Below are 15036 nucleotides of genomic sequence, written 5' to 3'. Positions count from 1 at the left end.
GCTCTCTATTTTGTTGACGTATTACGGGGTGCGTAACATGGTGGCTGGGAGATCCCCAAAATCAGTAAGGTTGGTGATGATGGATGGGAGATCCCCATTGTCAGTAGAGTTGCTGATGACGGCTGGGAGACAATGGCCGCTGTTCACAGACCTGGAGGTCCTGCCCTTTAACTTAGCGCTTAACTCCTGAACTCCCTTTGCAATACGTCATCACTCGCCCTACCCATGTAATTGTTATCCACATAGGCATGAACTTTGCTGTTGACACTGCAATATAAATACTGAGGACTCAATCCACGTTATCCCAGATCCTGACTCACAGGAGGTCACACATCATCCGGGAATCTCGTTCTCACCAAAAGAATCTCCCGTCTACTCCGCTAACAACTCGTTTATTAACACTGCACTCCTCTGTACCCCCTTCCCTCCTGAGCCTCACTGCCGGACTCAATAACAGAGACCCCGTCGCTGAGGCTTCTCCCTCCCCTTGTCATTATACAAATGTCATCCCTTGTGATCTACACCAGCCTGATTTCCCCAATCTACATGAATATTGATGAACCCCTCTTTTACTGGGCGTCTGTGTTAGCGGCTCATTTGCCCCTCACAGTAACCACTGGACTCCGAGGAGATTCACCCACCTTTCACTGGCTTCATGTGTCTAAGGTGTATACGACTGTGGTCCCACCAAATCGGTGAGATTGGGAACTCTCGCCCACCCTAACTCTGGTTTGTGTGAATGTTGTGTGATTTATAGTAATGCAGACACTGCTTCTACAGAAAGACCGTTACATGAAATGCCCTGCAATATCAGCAGTAAACCTTTAACCCGGGCGTGACATTGCAAAAAAAAACACAATAGTCATAATATTGCCTTTTCTGCGTGTCGTTTCTACCTTCAGTTGTCCTTTCCCGTCCACGTGATGTTTGCTGGTCATCAGAGTCTTTTTACCCTTCCAGTTTCTGAACTCGACCCACAAGGACTCCCCGTGTTCCCATCCCATGCCACATCTCTTGAATGATTACAGTTATATCTTTAACAATAGAGACAACCGGAACGCTCTGTCTACCTGCCCGTGCTTTTGAGCTAAATTCCCAACTGCGATATTCCTCCAGCCCCAACTCTGTGTTGCCCTGAATGTCATACTTGCAAAACTCTAAATGCGCGTCCGGGTACTCTGTCTTATTCAGTATACTGCGCGCATTCGGGTATAACACCTTCAGTCCTGTGTTTACCATCTTTTCCATTTTGCCTCCATGTGGAATTCTTTCTAGGCAATTGTTATCGAAGGGACGGGGGTAGATAGATAGATACTTTATACTTTATTCATCCCCATGGGGAAATTTCTTTCCTGACTGTCACCCAGTTACCCGTTTCCTGAAAGATAGGGGTGTCTACCTCCCTGCCCATCTTATCGATATCTTCCCCATTCTCCCGTGTGAGCCGCAGCTGATTGATCTGTAACTCCAGTTCCATGATATGGTTTGCATGGTGATGCAGTCTGATGCATCTCACGCAGATGCAGTTATTAAGCAATTACTCCCTTCCCCTACAAGGGGCACTGAGATGTGGGCAATACATTTCAATTACTCTAAGTCTCAGAAAGTGAATCAGTAAAGGGATTCCTGAGTGAAGGGAGATAACAGTCTCGGATTGAATGGGTCGTGGGGGCAGCAGATGCAGCATTGCCCGACAACGATCGGGACGGCAGGGTAGCTTAGCAGTCAGTGTGACGCTACTTCATGGCCAGCGCCCCAGGTTCAATTCCCGCCGATGTCTCTAAGTTTCCCCAGTGACCATCTGGATTTCTACCTGACGTTCCGGTTTCTTCCTTAATGGCAAAGACCTATGAGGTTAATAGGTTAATTGGTCATAGGGCTGTAATTTGACCGCGCGGGCCAGTTGGATCTTTTGCCCCGATGTTTTTCTCAATGCACATAATTTATATAATTATTAATATTCATTTAAAGAAATTTTAGAAACATCGTAATTAAGCCCCCACTGAATTCAGCTTTCCCCACTTCTCCCACCTCCCCCACATTCTAGAAACTCACCGACCTCACCCACCCTTGACCAGTGCCTTTGAAAAGCAGAAATGCTCGGATACATGAAACTGCAAATAAGCAGCGGGTTTGGGTTTGGGTATTTGATCCTCCACAATATTCCGCGTGGGAATATGAACTGGAGGTGGCAGTGTTTTATTTTATACGAGCTCGAGATCAACCCGGCACGGATGGAGAGCACCCTCGGGAGCAGTCTGTGACTGGATCCAACTCGGGAACCTCCGTTCTCGAGCCCGGCACCGATCTCACTGCGTCACCGGCCGACCTGGTTAGACCTGGTTTGGCCACATCTGTGGAGAGATGGCCGCTGATCATCAGCGCCACTGACTGCCAACGTTTCCGGCGCTCCAAGACGCCACCCTCGCTTACACACGCACCGCGTTCCCCAATGACATGTCGACAGTTTAAATGAAGAAAGAACTGGACAATGAGACTCACAGAAGGTTATTAACATTTAGAGAAGATTTTATTTCATTACTTCAGTAAAAGCAAAGCGATGGCCCAGATCCATCCAAACAGACTCTGGGGTTTGGAGCTCCGGCTAAAAGCGGGACACCAGTACGGGACTCCTCAAACCTCGAAGTCGCTGTTCTGCAAGGCCCTGACTGAAGACAGCTTGTCATTCCAGCCGAAATCAAAATAGTTTTGCCATTCGTCACCCTGGAAGGTGATGAGTCGCGGCCCGCTCTGGTTGGTGTGCATGTACAGAATCCACACGCCTTGCTTCACCTTATGGGAAGAGACGAAGTCGTTGAAGCCGGATCTCGACAGATCATCCGTCGTTTCCAGAATATTGCGGCTCGGGCCCTTGTAGTTGACGTCTCGGTACAGAACGATCTCCGGGTTGATCAAATCGTCCTTCATCAGGCGCAAAGATGTAATCTTCTGATCCAGATCGCCCAGGTTTCCGTGGTCTCCTTGACCAAACACCTTGAAATGTCCCTTGTGATTGCTTTCGGCGTACACCACCCAGTGCCGGCCAATCACTCTGACCGAGCGGGCAGTATTAGTGAAGTTCTCAACAGCAAGATCTTTCACATCGTCCAGAAATTGCTTGTCCTGCCCTTTAAAGTCGGGCTCCTCGTACAGGATGATTTTACTCATCTTCTTAGAGCGCCGAGTTCCGTCCACGAGCTTACAGAGGAACAGCTGCAGCGAGAGCTGATTCTCGGGTTTAAATCACCCCAGTGTTCGGTCAAATAACCAATGGCAGCCATCAGCCAATCACGCTTTGGAGGAGCGGCCCTCTTTGGGAGGGGCCATACCTGAGAATCAAGGTTGTTGTTTCGAAGGGTTGGTGAAGCGTGGGCGGTGTCCGATTCGAGTAGCTGGGATGTCAGGGCGGTGCAAGATGAAGGAATATGGGCAGACAGCTGGAGGTGGGACTGATCCTGACGATGATGCGGACAGCTCAGAGCATCAGCCACCAGAGTTTTAACGAGGTGCTGGGGTCCCACCGAAGATGCAGGCAGGCAGATTTGTTTACTATGTACTGTAGCAGCAGTTATGGTCGAAATGACAATAAAAGTGACTTGACTTGAGGTGCCGTGACTTGACTATACATGAAAAACATCAGCAGACCTGGCACTGATCGCTGCAGTTCACCACCGGTTAGAGCGACAGCCGTCTGCTACCACTCTCTGGCTTCCCGCACTAAGCCAAGGTGGATGCTTTCTTCCAACTATAGAACCACAGGACATTGCAGCACAGAAACAGGCCGTTTGGCCCTTCTTGGCTGTGCCGAACCATTTTTCTGCCTGGTCCCACTGACCTGCACCTGGCCCATATCTCACATACAGTATGTGCGGTTGGGAGACTGTAGGTCTGACACGGTGGTCAGCAGCACAGGAGCGCCGCAGGGAACCGTACTCTCTCCGGTACTGTCCACCCTGTACACATCAGACTTCCAATATAACTCGGAGTCCTGCCATGTGCAGAAGTTCGCTGATGACACGGCCATAGTGGGGTGTGTCAGGAATGGACAGGAGGAGGAGTATAGGAAACTGATACAGGACTTTGTGATATGGTGCAACTCAAACTACCTGCGTCTCAATATCACCAAGACCAAGGAGATGGTGGTGGACTTTAGGAGATCTAGGCCTCATATGGAGCCAGTGATCATTAATGGAGAATGTGTGGAGCAGGTTAAGACCTACAAGTATCTGGGAGTACAGTTAGACGAGAAGCTAGACTGGACTGCCAACACAGATGCCTTGTGCAGGAAGGCACAGAGTCGACTGTACTTCCTTAGAAGGTTGGCGTCATTCAATGTCTGCAGTGAGATGCTGAAGATGTTCTATAGGTCAGTTGTTGAGAGCGCCCTCTTCTTTGTGGTGGCGTGTTGGGGAGGAAGCATTAAGAAGAGGGACGCCTCACGTCTTAATAAGCTGGTAAGGAAGGCGGGCTCTGTCGTGGGCAAAGTACTGGAGAGTTTAACATCGGTAGCTGAGCGAAGGGCGCTGAGTAGGCTACGGTCAATTATGGAAAACCCTGAACATCCTCTACATAGCACCATCCAGAGACAGAGAAGCAGTTTCAGCGACAGGTTACTATCGATGCAATGCTCCTCAGACAGGATGAAGAGGTCAATACTCCCAAATGCCATTAGGCTTTACAATTCAACTGCCAGGACTTAAGAACTTTTTTTAAAGCTATTATTAATGCTTTTTGAGTTAGTGATTTAGATGCATTTCATATTATTACTGAGTTAAGTATTGTATGTAATTAGCTTTTGCTACAACAAGTGTATGGGACATTGGAAAAAATGTTGAATTTCCCCATGGGGATGAATAAAGTATCTATCTATCTATCTATCTCATACGGGCACCTGCCCAAGTTTTTCTTAAATGTTAAAAGTTAGTCCACATTTGCCGTTTCATCTGGCAGCTCATTCCACACTCCCACCACGCTCTGTGTGAAGAAGCCCCGTCCCCCGAATGTTCCCTTAATTTTTTTCCCTTTCATCATTAAACCACGTCCTCTGTTTCCTTTTCTCCCCGAGCCTCAATTTAAAAAGCCTGCTTGCAGTCACTCTATCCATCCCATCATAAATTTATACACTTCTATCAAATCACCCCTCATTCTCCTACGCTCCAGGGAAGAAAGTCCTAACCTATTCAATCTTTCTGTGTAACTCAGTTTCTCAAGTCCCAGCAACATCATTGTAAACGTTCTCTGCACTCTTTCACCTAATATCCTTCCTGTAATTCTGTGCCAAAACTGCACATAACATTCCAAATGCGGCCTCACCAGTGCCTTAAACAACCTCACCATAACATTCCAACTCTTGTAATCAATACTTTGATTTATAAAAGCCAAAGTACCAAAGGCTCTCTTTACTACCCTATCTACCTGTGACGCCACCTTTAGGGAATTATGTATCTGCATTTGCAGATCCCTCTGTTCTACAACACTCCTCAGTGCCCTACCATCACAGAGCGGAGCGGTCCCAGAACAGATCACTTAGGCCTCCATTCGGATTATCACCCTTCTACAACCACTCTTTGCCTTCTGTGGGCAAGCCAGTTCTGGATCCACAAAGAAATGTTTCCTTGATTCTCATGCCTCCTTCCTTTCTCAATAAGCCTTGCATGGGGTTACCTTATCAAAGGCCTTGCTGAAATGCATTTGCACAACATCTACGGCTATACCTTCATCAATATGTTGTCCCACCCTCAGAAAATTGAATCAGGCTCGTAAGGCACAACCTGCCTTTGACAAAACCATGTTGACTATTCCTAATCATATGATGCCTCTCCCAGTGCTCATAAATCCTGCCTCTCAGGATTTTCTCCATCAACTTACCATCCACTGAAGTAAGACACACTGCGGTATAATTTCCTGGGCTCTCGCTACTCGCTTTCTTGAAGAAGTGAACAACATCGGCAACACTCCAATTCTACAGAACCTCTCCCCTCCTCATTGATGATGATTATAAGAAATGATCTGGCATGTGTGGACGAGGACCGGTTATTTACGTGGCAAAGCTGTTCTTGGTAGCAATGAGGCTTTCAGCTGTGAGATTCTTTACATAGGAAAAAACTTTTCTTGCCTGACGGAAGCTAAGATATCAAGCTGCATTTACCGTTTGTTTTCAAGAAACATTCATGCTCTGGTTTAGAAACATAAGGAGATGATTAACAGGACCAGTCAGGGAGGAGCAAATGAGGTACTTATGGAGTATAAAGAATGCAAGATAACACTTAAGAAAGGAATCATGACGGCTAAAAGAAAGCATAAGGTTGCTCGATCAGACAAGGTAAAGTAGTCTCCTTAAATATTCTACGGATATGGTAAGAGCAAAAAGATCGTGAGTGACAAAGTTGGTCCTCTGAATATCAGAATGCTAATGTATTTGGGGAATCAAAATAAATGGTGGAAGACACTAAATATTTGTTTTCTTCTGTATTTACTGAAGAGATAGGTCAGTTTTCTGAGGTCCCTTTGTTTTTGATGTGACAGAGCTTGCCGGATTAAAGGAGGAAGCGTGGTATTGCTGATCAGGGTCTCATTGCTGATGAGGAGCTCATCCAGTGTGGGGAAATGGGTGTAACTGAGAAAGATGTAAGGTTTAACCATACTAATGTGGCTAACTTACTGAACACCCAAAAGTGCAAGAGATTTAGAAGAACAAATTAGGCAAGAGGTCAGCGGTCTCATGAGAACTTCCGGAAATTGTTCCCACTTTACAATTACCATTTCCCCCCTCTCATCCCGTCTGTGTCCCTGCCCATCAGATACCCCGGACTTCCACCCACTCCCCGATGTTCCATACTCTTCAACCCCCTCCTGTCAGATACCCTTTTCTGCAGCACTTTATCACTAAAATTTGTCATCTTCCATCTCTTTAATTCAGCTTACCCCATCTCCTGGTTTTACCTATCACCCACAGCTTTGAGCTTCTTCCTCCTCTCTCTGATTGTCTTGCTCTAACTTCTGATTTTTTTTATCCAGTCACGATGACTGTTCTTGGATACGAAACTTCAGCTGCTTACTACTTTGCATAGATCCTGTCCGGGCCTGCTGCGCGGCTTCCACCATTTTATGCTGTTACGAAGGATGAACAAGCTCTGATGGGCAGAAGGGTGCAAGGTTACCCATGTCCCCCTCCCCTGGGAGAATTACAAACCGTTACTGTTGCCAGGCTGTTAATGAGAGAGAAAGAGATGGAACAAAACATACTGGGACTGGAACATTTGCTTCAGACAAGGGCGAGATAACACCAGGGGAGAGAGACCATATTATGATTCCTGTAAGACTCACGGCTCCGGACAGGGCTGTTTACTTGGTACTATTCTGTTCATTAAAATTCCTCAGTGGACAGCCGGAGTGGGCTGGATTGATGGGCTAAGCCATTCAAAATTGAATGTCACCTGAGACCCCCGTGAGCAGGGATAAAAGTGAGGTGTGGGGAGACACCCCTCAGACGCACCAAGAGACACACTAGTGAGCACTGTTTTAAGTGTTGGAACCCACGAGAAAACTGTGGGGCATCGGTGAACGAACGAAGGATCGGTCAATTTTAACTCACAGTGTTTATAGCGAGGCCGGTGGGGGCTTGTGTGTGTGTCCACTCTTGCCTGGGGTGACGAGTCCACAATAGAAGAACGGTCTAGCTAAAGGACAGAGGGGTCATACCTGAATGGCCACAACAACACATCGACGGATCAGGATCGTAAGGAAGGGTTTGCAAGGCAATAGCTGTCACTGTTTGCTCTCTCTCTCTCTCTCTCTCTCTCTCTCTCTCTCTCTCTCTCTCTCTCTCTCTCTCTCTCTCTCTCTCTCTCTCTCTCTCTCTCTCTCTCTCTCATCTCTCTCTCCCCCCCCTCTCTCTCTCTCTCTCACTCTCTCTCTCTCCTCTCATCCCCCCACCCCTCTCTCTCTCTCTCTCTCTCTCTCTCTCTCTCTCTCTCTCTCTCTCTCTCTCCTCTCTCCTCTCTCTCTCTCTCTCTCTCTCTCTCTCTCCAACAATTACAACACATCGACCAACAACTACCTCAGCCTGTATGAACTGAACTGAAATTTATACTCACATATGACAATTCATTATCCCCTAGACATCGATAGAGCTTGTTTATTATTGATTATTATTATACCCACACTTTTAGGTTAGTATTGCTAACGTGTATCATTTGTATATTTGCATTGTTGATATTGATTTGTATATTTTACTAATAAACACTGTTTTGAAAATAGTACCAGACTCCAAAGGATACTTCTATTTTTGCTGGTAAGACACCCAGTTACGGGGTACGTAACAAATGCAAAAAAGTAACAGGTCTGCTCCGTGGGTTGAGATTCTAATTTGTAGAAAGAGCCCAGTTTTAATGTTACAGAAACATAGAAAGCCTACAGCACAATACACGCCCTTCGGCCCAAAAGCAGTGCTAAACATCTCCCCAAATTTAGAACTACCTAAGATTGTCCAATTGCCCAATGATTTTCTAAGCTCCAGGTAGCCATCCAGGATTCTCCTAAAAAAGCCCCTATCGTTTCCAGCCTCCTTCAATTTCTTAGGCAGCGCATTCCACGCACTCACCACTCTCTGATTAAAAAAAAACATATCCCGGAATTCTCCTCTGTGCCTATTTCCAAGCACATTAAAACTGTGCCCTCTCGTGCTAGACATTTCAGTCTCCTGGGCAAAGACCTCTCACTATCCACACCATGAATGCCTCTTATTATCTTGTACACCTCTGTCAGGTCACCTCTCATCCTCAGTCGCTCAAAGGAGAATAGGTGGAGCTCACGCGACCTAATCCCCTTGGACATGCTCCTCAATCGAGGCAACATTCTTGATCATCTGCTCTGCACCTTTTCATTGGTTCACCACGTCCTTCCTGTAGTGAGGCGTCCAGCATTGAGCACAGTACTCCAAGTGGGATCTGACCATGGTCTAAGGAGCTGCAACACTACCTCTCGGCTTTTAAAATTAATCCCACCACTGATGAAGCCCAATGCACCGCATGCCTTCTTAACCATAGAGTCAACCTGCTTAGCAGCTGTGAATGGACTAAGGACTTGGACCCCACGATCCCTCTGATCCCCCACACTGCCAATAGTCTTGCCATTAACGCTATGTTCTGCCATCTTGCTTGCCCCTACCAAAATGAACCACTTCAAAACATCTGGGTTGAACTCCATCTGCCATTTCTCAGCACAGGTTTGCATACTATCAAAGCCCGTGTAAACTCTGACAACTCTGACACTGTCCACAACACACCCCAACTTGGTGTCATCAGCATGTTTACTCACCCATCTCTCCACTTCGTCATCCACGTCGTAAACAAAAACTCACAAAGGGTAGGGGTCCAGAACAGATCCCTGAGGCACAGAACTCGTCCCAGGCCTCCATGCAGAATATGACCCGGCTGCAAGCAGACTTTGCTCTCTGGGGACAAGCCTGTTTTGACTGCACAAGTCAATGTCCTCTTGGTTCACCTGCCCCTTTCTTTCTCAATAAACCTTGCATGGTGTTACCTTATCAAATTCCTTGCTGAAATCCATATGCACTCATCTACGGTTCTACCTTCATCAATATGCTTCGTCACATCCTCAAAAAATTCAATATGGCTCATAAGGCACAAACTGAATTTGACAAAGCCATGCTGACTATTCGTAATCATATTATACATGTCCAAATGTTCATAAATTCAGCCTCTCAGTATCTTCTCCATCAACTTCAGCAAACATTGAAGCAAGACACCACTGGCCAATAATTTCCTCGGCTCTCCATACTACCTTTCTTGAATAACGGAACAACACCGGCAAACCTCCAAACCTCCAGAACCTCTCTCGTCCTCATTGATGATGATTATCAGAAATGATCTTGCAAGTGTGGATGAGGACCGGCTATCTAGTTGGCAAAGGTGTACTTGGTAGCAATTAGGCCTTCAGGAGTGAGATTCTTTTCAGAGGACAAAACTTGTCCTGCCTGACAGAATCAAAGATCACAACTTGCATGTACCCATCTTTTTCAAGAGACTTGCACGTCCAGTTTACAACACTGATATAGGGGATGTCCATTGGTCAGAATAAAACATAGAAACCTACAGAACGATACAGGCCCTTCGGACCACATAGCTCTGCAGAACATGTACTTCATTTAGATATTACCAGTGGCTAACCATAGCCTTCTATTTTTCTAAGCTCCATGTACCTATCCAGGAGTCCCTTAAAAACCCTATCACCTCTGCCTACAGCACTCTTGCAGGCCAACCTAGTCCATGCACTCACCTCTTTCTGAGTAAAATAACTTACCCCCTGACCTCTTCTCTGTACCTTTTCCCCAGCACCATAAACACCGTGCCCCTTCAAGTAATCGATCCTTTCTTCGTCCAGCTTCTGGCTTGGCGGTTAATCAACAGCAATCTTTCTCAACAATAATTAGGTGAGCTGAAAAGCCTTATTCTGTTCTTTATGACTCTAATGATGTGTATCCGATGAGAGATGATGCTCTGCAAACGGACCTCAGTGTGTCAGATTCTAAGGGCAGGACCTCCAGGGTTGTGACCTCGGGAGTGGTAGTTGTGCCCCGAAGTAATGAGTGCAGAATTAGGAAGAATATTCAGTTGAATAATCGATGTAGTTGAGCAGTTAGTGTGGGATGAGTGAACAAGACGTTTTGGATCACTGGGGGGGGGGGTGTAAATTTTACAGAGAGTCAGTTTGCACCTTATCTGGAAGGGGACTAATATTCTGCAGGGATGGTTTATTAAGGCTGCATAGTGGAGATTAAAAGAGAGTTGCAGGGTGATAGGAATCAGAGTGCCGGAACAGTTAGTGGAGAGGTTCGGAAACAGACCTTGATGACCTCAAGCAAAGTCAGGAATCGAATGTTTAAACATGGTGTAACTAGTGTCCTGTCCTCAGAATGATCGTAGGGAAGGTGAATGAGCTCAGATCCCGGATCAACAGCTGGAATGATGACGTTGTGGCTATGATCGAGAATTGGTAGCAGGAGGGGCAGGTGAGGTGGGTCAGTTTTCTGAGGTTCAGTTGTATTTGATGTGCAGAGCGTGAGGGATTAAAGGAGGAAGAGTAGCATTGCTAATCAGGGATATTGTGAGGGCCGTACAAACATCAGGACAGACTAAAGAGTTCTTCTGGTGTGGTGAAATAGGAGCAAATAAGTAAAAAGAAAGGTGTCACAATATTACTGTGGCCAAGCTGCCGACGACCCAGATGTCCAAGAGATTTAGATTTAGAGGGGCAAATTTTTCAAGAAGTCAGGGTTTACAAGCATAAGGATGTTATAAAAGGGGAATTCATCTTTCTATATCGTCACTGGTACTTCCTCGCAATGTAGAAGTCCCGATGAAGATGCAGATCCGCCATTAGGGAATGAGACAAGAAAAGTGACTGAAGTTGGTGCAGGGGAACACTTTTCATCCAGCGCCCACATTGTCATTCATTTGAAAGCACTCATGCAAAAAGATCGATGCGAAACCTGCCGATGCGGGAAATCCATGGTGAAGGCGAAAGGGGGCAATTACTGAATCTCCAGAAACCAAAGATCAAATGGGAACTTGAGAACAACGATCCCTGGAACTCCCGATAATTGTTCCCACTTTACAATTATAATTCGCCCCTCTCATCCCATCAGTGTCCCAGCCATTAGATACCCCTTGACATCTACGAACTGCCCCCGTTCCATGATCTTCAAACCCTCCTTTCAGATACTCTCTTCTGCAGCACTTTATTACATATCTATCATCTTCAATCTCTTTAATACTCCGTACCCCATCTCCTGGTTTTACCTATCACCCACCGCTTTGCAGTTCTTCCTCCCCTCTCTGATTGTCTTGCTCTAACTTTCGACCTGTTTTTTCCAGTCATGATGACTGTTCTTGGCACGAAACTTCAGCTGCTTACTACTTTGCATAGGTCCTGTCCGGGCCTGCTGCGCCGCTCCACCACTTTATGCAAATAAACAGCAGGTCAGCTCCCTGGGTTGAGATTCTAATTTGGAGAAAGGACATTTTCAAAGTTACAGAAACATAGAAAACCTACAGCACAATACAGGCAGTTCGGCCCACAAAGCTGTGGCAAACTTGTCCCTAACATAGAACTACCTGGGCTTCTCCCATTGCCCTATGATTATCATAGCTCCATGTAGCCATCCTGGAGTCTCATGAAAGACCCGATCGTTTCAGCCTCCACCAATTTGTCCGGCAGCACATACCGGGCACGCACCACTCTATGATTAAAATAAAGACTTACCCCAGACATCTCCTCTGTGCCTATTTTCAAGCACGTTAAAAACTGTGCCCTCTCCTTTGCGTCATCAAAAAGTTTACTAACCGATCCCTCCACTTCATGTTCCATGTCATTAACAAAATTCACAAAGAGTAGCGATCCCAGAAGATTCAGTCACTCAGTATTCAGGATGAGATAGTTAATTAGATTAAACATCTGTCTCTGAGAATCCAGAGAGCGTTGTTAGATGATTGCCCTCGGATTGGATGCCCGTGTCTACTGGAGTGCCACAGGAATATGTACTGATTCTATTGACCATTTATCAACCGAACTAACTTAAGAAATTCACTACACAACTTGTAATTAACTGAAGCTCGTATACAGCCTCTGCAAAAACAACAACGTAAGGCTGTTGAAACCCGGCCAAAAGCTTAGAACTTGAATACTACTATTCCCACGTCCCAATACTCTGTGAGACAAATTGTCCAATTTGCAACACTGAAATAGGGGATGTATATCTGTCAGAAAAACATGGAAAACCTACAGAACAATTCAGGCCTTCGGACCACAACGCTCTGCCGAACATGTACTTCCTTTAAAAATTAGCAAGTGATACACTTAGCCTTCTATTTTTCTGAGCTCCATGTACCTGTCTAGGAGTAGCTTGAAAAAACCCTATCATATCTGCCACCAACACCACAGCAGACAACCTATTCCATGCACACACTCTCTCTGAGTAAAAAAAAAAACACACCCCTGACCTCTCCTCAATACCTACTCCCCGGCACCATAAAATCGTGCCCTTCAAGTCTTCGTTTCTTTCTTCGTCCAGATTCCGGCTTGGGGGTTCATCAACAGCAATCGTTCTCAACTGCAATTAGGTGGGCTGAAAAGCCTCATTCGGTTCATTATAACTCTAATGATGTGGATCAGATGAGGAATGAGGCTCTGTAAACGGACTTCAGTGAGTCAGATGCTGAAGAGCAGTACCTAAAGGGTGGCGATTTCGGGAATGATCGTTGTGCCCCGAAGTAAAGAGTGCAGAATTTGGAAGATTATTCAGTTTTAACGTGGCTGAGCAGTTAGTGTGGGATGAGGGAATCAGGCTCTTTGGATCAATAGGTAGGTGGAATCTTTACGGAAGGGACAGTTTGAACCTTCTCTGGAAGTGGACTAATATCCTGGAGGGACAGTTTGTTAATGCCGCATACTGACGGTTAACCGAGTGTTGCAGTTTGATAGGAACCAGAGTGCCGGAGCAGTTAGTGGAGATGTTGTGAAACAGATGCTGATGACCTCAAGCAACGTCAGGAATCAAACGGTTAAGCATGGTGTAAACAGTGTCCTGACCTTCAGAATTGTCGTCGGCAAGCTGAGATTCCGGATCAAAGTTGTTAGTGGCAAATTTTGTCCTCTGGAAGATAAGAAAGCTATTGCATTTAGAGAGACAAAATAAATAGTGGAAGACCCTAAATAATTTCTTCTTCTGTACTTAATCAACAGGTAGGTCAGTTTCCGGAGGTTTTGTTGTTTTTGATGTGTCAGACCGTGAGGGACTAAAGGGGGATGTGTGGCATTGCTAATCAGGGATATTGTGATGGCAGTGCTCCATCAGGACAGACTAAAGAGATCTTCTAGTGTGTTGATATGCGTGCAAGTGAGAAAGAAGAAAGGTTTTAATGGGGCCAAGTTACTGACCACACAATATTCCAAGAGATTTAGAGGAATAAATTTGCCAAGAGGTCAATGTTTTTCAAACATACGTTTTTATAGTAGGGTATTAAACTTTCCATATTTTCACTCGGAGTCCCCTACAGAAACTGGACTAGATGAGATAGTGTTTGCAAATGTGTTGGAAAAGGTTTACCTCATCACAATTTGTAAATCCCGATTAGAGTGCCGCTCTGCTATTGGGGAATGTGACTGCAAAATGACAGAATTTTGTGTAGGGGAACACTTTGCACTCACTGGCCACAGTGCCAATTCTTTGATTGTTCTCTTGCAAAAAGATCGATGAGAAACCTGTCGATGCGGGAAATCCACGGTGAAGGCCAAGGTGGACAATTACTGCAAATCCAGAAAACAAAAATCAAATACAAATATGACAACAACGATACCTCGAAATTCCGGTAATAGTTCCCACTTTAAAATTACCATTTCCCCCTCTCATCAATTATGTGACGCTGTCCATCACATACCCCAGGGGTCCACCCACTTCCCCATGCTCCATGCTCTTCAGCCTCTCCTATCAGATAGCCCCTTCTGCAGCACTTCAACACTTACATCTAGCATCTTCCATCTTTTTAATACACCTATTACCATCTCCTTGTGTTCCCTATCACCCATCGCTTTGCTCATCTTGCACCCCTCTCTCATTGTCTTGCTCTAAATTTTCATATTATCTGTTCCAGTCATGATGACGGATCTTGGCCCGAAACCTCCGCTGCTGGCTACTTGGCAAAGATCCTGCCTGGGCATGCTGAGCTGCGCCAGCATTTCATGCGAATAAACCCGTTCGAGTCCGTGGGTGGAGATTCTAAGTTGGAGAAGTTCCAATTTTAATGTTATCGAAACATAGAAAACCTTCAGCACAATACAGGCCCTTCGGCCCACAAAGATGTGCCAAGCATGTACCTACCTTAGAACTACATCAGCTTTTCCCACAGCCCTCTAAATTTCTTAGATCCATGTAGCCATCCGATAGTTCCATAAAATCACCTATCTTCAACGGCTCCAACACTGTCACCTGCAGGTCATTCCACACACTCAACAGTA

This window comes from Hemitrygon akajei, unplaced genomic scaffold (genome assembly GCF_048418815.1).
Source record: "Hemitrygon akajei unplaced genomic scaffold, sHemAka1.3 Scf000036, whole genome shotgun sequence".
Lineage (NCBI taxonomy): Eukaryota > Metazoa > Chordata > Chondrichthyes > Myliobatiformes > Dasyatidae > Hemitrygon > Hemitrygon akajei.
This window is presented reverse-complemented; position numbering follows the sequence as displayed.